Genomic DNA, 6,017 nt, shown 5'->3' with positions numbered 1-6,017 from the left:
ATTCCATTTCATGTGTCACTGCAATGTGTTTTGTTGTAATATTGGGTTTAATCTGCCCTTCGCTGTCGATGTAACTTCTGCTAAGGTTCTTTAGGCTGCAGTTATACTGCAACTTGCTGCGTTGATGCATTGCTGTTTTGTTTGCGGACCCATGCAAAATTGTTGTATAACTCCGAGAACACATGCCAAGCTGTGTGAATCCCCTTTCGGGAGGCTGTCTGTTACCATGTGGACTTGACATCCCGTGAGGTAACTGCAGTACACTGAAACTGGGTTTAAAAAAATTGCAGTGGCTAATGAAGCAGGTCAGAGGCTGGATATTCCACAGCGAGTAACTCATCTTCTGATTCCCCCTCAAGCCTCTCCACCATCAACAAGGCACAAGTCATGAGTTTAATAGACTATTATCCACTTTCCTGGATGGATGCAGCTGCAACATCACTCTAGACACACAACACCATCCAGGACAGGGTAGCCTGCTTGATCGGCACCTTATCCACTCAGCTAAACATCCACACCCCCTCCACCACTGGCATAGTGTGCTCTATTTACTAGATGCATTGCAGCAATTTGCCAAAGTTTCTTCAGCAGCACCTTCCAAACCCCTGCCCCCAACCTCTATCAGCAGGTTTTTGGACCATCACCTCTGAGTTCCACTCCAAATCATACACCATCCTGATTTGGACATGTATCACCATTGCTTCATTGTCACTGGGTCAAAATCCTGGAACTCATTAGCTAACAACATTGTGGGTGCACTTTTACCACACGGACTGCAGTGGTTCGAGAAGAAGGCTCACCTCCACTTACTCAAGCGCAACTAGGGATGGGCAATAAACGTCTGCCTCGCCTGCGATGCCCACATCCCGAGAATTATTTTGTTTTTAAGTCTGTTGGGCCTTCTGGCCAAATACTTTGAGTAAATAGCCACTCCTGCCATACTTTCAAAACATTAACAGTGGGGAGCAGAGTTCTGCACATGTATGTAAGTTTGGGTGGAATGTGATTTACAGGTATACTGTATAACAGTGTGATGCTTCGCATTTTCCAATGCTGGTCTAAGGTCAGTAACTACAGCCTAAAGTTAGGGTTACTAGGAAAATGACAAATACTGAACTTAATTGAATTTGTAACAATGCATTGATTGCCAAACCAGCACTGTAATACTGGGTTATGCAAACTATTTTAATGGATAAATATGACCATAATGCTTTATCCTCAAATTGTGCAGGGGCCTGGGAAATAACCAATGTAACCCCTTTTTCCTCAAGAAGGGAGAGAAAGCTAAACCATGTAACAATAGACTAATTAGTCCATTGTCAATTGTAGACAAATTCTTAAAATCTATAATAATTTCAAATATTGTGAGCAGTTGGAAACATTTGGGTCAATGAAGGACACCCACCATGGACTTGCAAGTTGTGTTTGACAAATTCTGCACAGTCTTTTAAAGAAGTGACAATAGATAAAGGGAATGCAGTAAATATGATGTATGGATTTTCTGAAGGCATTTAATAAGGTGGCCCACAAGAGGTTTGTAAGAAAAATGCAACTGTATGGTATAAGAGGAAATGTAGCAGCAAAGTTGGTTGACTGACAAGAAATAAAAGGGGCGATTTTAGCCTTAGCCACCTGACGGAAACCAGGTGGGCAGTTACAATTGGCTAGGTGTCACATGGGTTACGCTGTCTTCAATTTTAACCTGTGCTTCTGAGCAGGCAGCAAGGATGGCAACCTGAAGCCAGCAGGGTGGTTCTTTAAATAAACAGATCGGGGTTTGATAATGTTACAATAATTTTCAAAACAAATGTCCTTGGACATAGGGAACACTATCTCAAAATTTGTTGACACAAAAATAGGGGATATGGAAAAAGTGAGGCAGACTGTATAAAAGATTTTATGATGTGGAGATTCCGGTGATGGACTGGGGTGGACAAATGTAAGGAATCTTACAACACCAGGTTATAGTCCAACAGTATTATTTGAAAATCACGAGCTTTCGGAGATTATCTCCTTCGTCAGGTGAGTGAGTGAAAGGTTCTCAAATCGCATATCTTATATTAGGCTGGGACACGATCACACCAATCAAAGGTGTCGTTGGTGTTCAGACAGGTTAGCCACGGAAAACAGTACATCCCAGTATACTGAATACACAGTGGGTCAGATTACACAGACAAAGAGAGAAAGAGACCCGAAAGGCAGAGAGAGAGAGAGAGAGAGAGAGAGAGAGAGAGAATGAATGTCCAGTTGTATTAAAAACAGCTAACTTTTTTTTCTGCTGGTGGGGTTACGTGTAGCGTGACATGAACCCAAGATCCCGGTTGAGGCCATCCTCATGGGTGCGGAACTTGGCTATCAATTTCTGATCGACGATATTGCGTTGTCGTGTGTCTCGAAGGTCGCCTTGGAGAACGCTTACCCGAAGATCGGTGGCTGAATGTCCTTGACTGCTATTCAGCCACCGATCTTCGGGTAAGCGTTCTCCAAGGCGGCCTTCGAGACACACGACAACACAAAATCGTCGAGCAGAAATTGATAGCCAAGTTCCGCACCCATGAGGACAGCCTCAACCGGGATCTTGGGTTCATGTCACGCTACACGTAACCCCACCAGCAGGAAAAAAAAGTTATCTGTTTTTAATACAACTGGACATTGTCTCTCTCTCTCTCTCTCTCTCTCTCTCTCTCTGCTGTTCGGGTCTCCTTCTCTCTTTGTCTGTGTAATCTGACCCACTGTGTATTCAGTATACTGGGATGTAATGTTTTCTGTGGCTAACCTGTCTGAACACCAATGACACCTTTGATTGGTGTGATCGTGTCCCAGCCTAATATAAGATATGCGATTTGAGAACCTTTCACTCACTCACCTGACGAAGGAGATAATCTCCGAAAGCTTGTGATTTTCAAATAAAACTGTTGGACTATAACCTGGTGTTGTAAGATTCCTAAAAGATTTTAGGAAGACAAAGGATAGTGGAATGGGCAGATGGGTGACAAATGCACTTTAATGTGAATATTTCTGAGGACGAACTAGGATTGGGGTATATAATCAATGGAAAGAGGCTGAAGAATGTGGATAAATCATTCCTGTGAAGCGCCCTGGGATGTTTTATTATATTATGCAAGTTGTTGTAAATAGAAGGACTGACGAGATGGATAAAACTATTTACAGGTCACCAGCATTTTGGATTTTATAAAAGGGGGCAGAGAATTTTGAATTTTATAAATGGGGGCAGTGAGAACAAGCGTCAAGAAGTAATGATAAATTTATACAAAGCATTAGTTAGGCCACACTTTGTATGCAATTTTGGGGTCACCATAGGAAAGCAATAGAGAGCATGCAGCATAGGTTCACAAGGATGATGCCAGGGATGGGAAAGTGTAGTTATGAGGAGATACTTTTTGAAGAAGAGATTTAATAGAAGTTTTTAAAATTGTGAGTGGTTTTCATAGAATGAATAGGGAAAGATTATTTCCTCTGAGGAGTCAGTGACAAGGGGCAATCAATTTAAAATTGTCATGGAGAATGAGGAGAGAAGCTAAGGGAAATTTCTTTACACAAAGGGTTGTTGGAGCATGCAATGCTTTGCTACAGGGAATAGCTGTGGTAGAGATTATAGCATCTTTTAAGGGGAAAATTGGATTAATATTTGAATCAAAATAGATACTGCATACAGACTTTCAAAAGGCATTTGATAAAGTACCACATAATAGACTTGTTAGCAAAATTAAAGCCCATGGGATTAAAGGGATAATGGCAGCGTGGATACAAAATTGGCTAAGGGACACAAAGCAGAGAGTAGTAGTGAACGGTTGTTTTTCAGACTGGAGGGAAGTATACAGTGGTGGTCCCCAGGGCCAGCTCTTTTTTTGAGTATATATTAATGTCCTGGATTTGGATATAGAGGGTATAATTTCAAAGTTTTCAGATGACACGAAACTTGGAAATGTAGTAAACAATGTGGAGGATAGTTAGACTTTTGGAGGACATAGCCAGACTGGTGAAATGGGCAGGCACGTGTCAGATGAAATTTAACGCAGAGAAGTGATGCATTTTGGTAGGAAGAACGAGGAGAGGCAATATGAACTAAATGGTACAATTTTTTTAAAGGGGGTGCAGAAACTGGGGTGGGAGGGAAAGGGGGAACAGAGACCTGGGAGCACACATGCACAAATCTTTGAAGGTGGCAGGAGAAGTTGAGAAGGCTGTTGAAAAGCATTTGGGATCCTGGGCTTTATTAACAGAGGCATAGAATACAAAAGCAAGGACGTTATGCTAAACCTTCAAAACACTGTCTAGGCCTCAGTTGGAATATTGTATTCAATTCTGGGCACCACACTTTAGGAAGGATATCGAGGCCTTTAAAGGGTGCAGAAGCAATTTACTAGAATGGTACCAGGGGTGAGGGACTTTGGTTGCATGGAGAGGTTGGAGTATCTGGGGTTCTCCTTAGATCAGAAAAGGTTAAGGGGAGATTTGACAGAGGTATTTAAGATCAGGACCGGTTTTGATAGATTTACTCAGCGATTTGTAATGATCTGGAATGCATTGCCTGAAAGGGTGGTGGAAGTAGATTCAATAGTAACTTTCAAAAGGGTATTCGATAAATACCTGAAGGGAAAGAAAAATTACTGGGCTCTGGGGAAAGAGCAGGTGAATGGGACTAATTGGATAGCTCTTTCAAAGAGGCATGATGGGCCTCTTTCTGTGCTGTACCTACTATGAAAATAAGAGTCATGATGTGGAGATGCTGGTGATGGACTGGGGTGGACAAATGTAAGGAATCTTACAACACCAGGTTATAGTCCAACAGTTACTATAACCTGGTGTTGTAAGATTCCTTACATGAAAATAAGATACAGAGCTATGTCTGCCCATTTCACCTCTTGAAGTCTGTTACTATCCTCTTTACTAGATTTCCAAGTTTTGTCATCTGCAGACTTTGAAATTATAGAATCATTGAATGGCTACAGCATAGGAGGCCATTTGGCCCATCGCGCCCGTGCCAGCTCTTTGTAAGAGCAATTCAGTTAGTCCCATTCCCCCGCTCTTTCCCTGTAGCCCTGCAAATTTTTTCCCTTTAAGTATTTATCCAATTCCTTTTTGAAAGCCATGATTGAATCTACTTCCACCACCCTTTCAGGCAGCGCGTTCCAGATCAAAACTACTCGCTGTGTAAAAAATTTTTTCCTCATGCCGCCTTTGGTTCTTTTGCCAATCACCGTAAATCTGCATCCTCTGGTTCTTGACCCTTCTGCCAATGGGAACAGTTTCCCTTTATTTACTTTATCTAAACCCTTCATGATTTTGAACACTTCTATCAAATCTCCTCTTAACCTTCTCTGCTCAGTTCTATCCACATAATTGAAGTCCCTCATCGCTGGAACCATTCTAGTAAATCTTTTCTGTACCCTCTCTAAGGTTTTCACATCCTTCCTAAAGTGCGGTGCCCAGAATTGGACACAATACTCCAGCTGTGACTGAACCAGCCTTTTATAAACTTGCTTTTGTACTCTGTGCGTCTATTTATAAAGCCCAGGATCCCGTATGCTTTTTTAGCCACTTTCTCAACCTGTCCCGCCACCTTCAAAGATTTGTGCACAGGTACCCCCGGTCTCTTTGTTCCTGCACCCCCTTTCGATTTGTACCATTTAGTTTATATTGCCCCTCCTCGTTCTTCTTGCCAAAATGTATCACTTCGCACTTCTCTGCATTAAATTTTATCTGCCATGTATCCGCCCATTCCACCAGCCTATCTATATCCTCTTGACGTCTATTACTATCCTCCTCATGGTTTGCTATGTTTCCAAGTTTTGTATCATCTGCAAATTTTGAAATTGTGCATTAAAGAAAAGCAGCGGTCCTAGTACTGACCCCTAGGGAACACCACTGTGTACCTTCCTCCAGTCCGAAAAACAATCGTTCACCATTGCTGTTTCCTATTACTTAGCCAATTTTGTATCCATGCTGCCACTGTCCCTTTTATTCCATGGGCTTCAATTTTGTGGCACTTTATC

At 42.1% G+C, this 6,017-nt stretch overlaps 1 protein-coding gene across 1 annotated transcript in view; it reads left to right on the top strand.

Moving 5' to 3' along the window:
• Window positions 1-6,017, top strand: part of iqck (IQ motif containing K) — a 128,135-nt gene that overhangs the window by 238 nt on the left and 121,880 nt on the right. The gene's annotated exons all lie outside the window — the stretch shown is intronic.

This window comes from Heptranchias perlo, chromosome 22, assembly GCF_035084215.1.
Source record: "Heptranchias perlo isolate sHepPer1 chromosome 22, sHepPer1.hap1, whole genome shotgun sequence".
Taxonomy (NCBI): Eukaryota; Metazoa; Chordata; class Chondrichthyes; order Hexanchiformes; family Hexanchidae; genus Heptranchias; species Heptranchias perlo.
The sequence above is the reverse complement of the archived record's forward strand: the minus strand, read 5'-3'. Positions and strand labels throughout refer to the sequence as shown.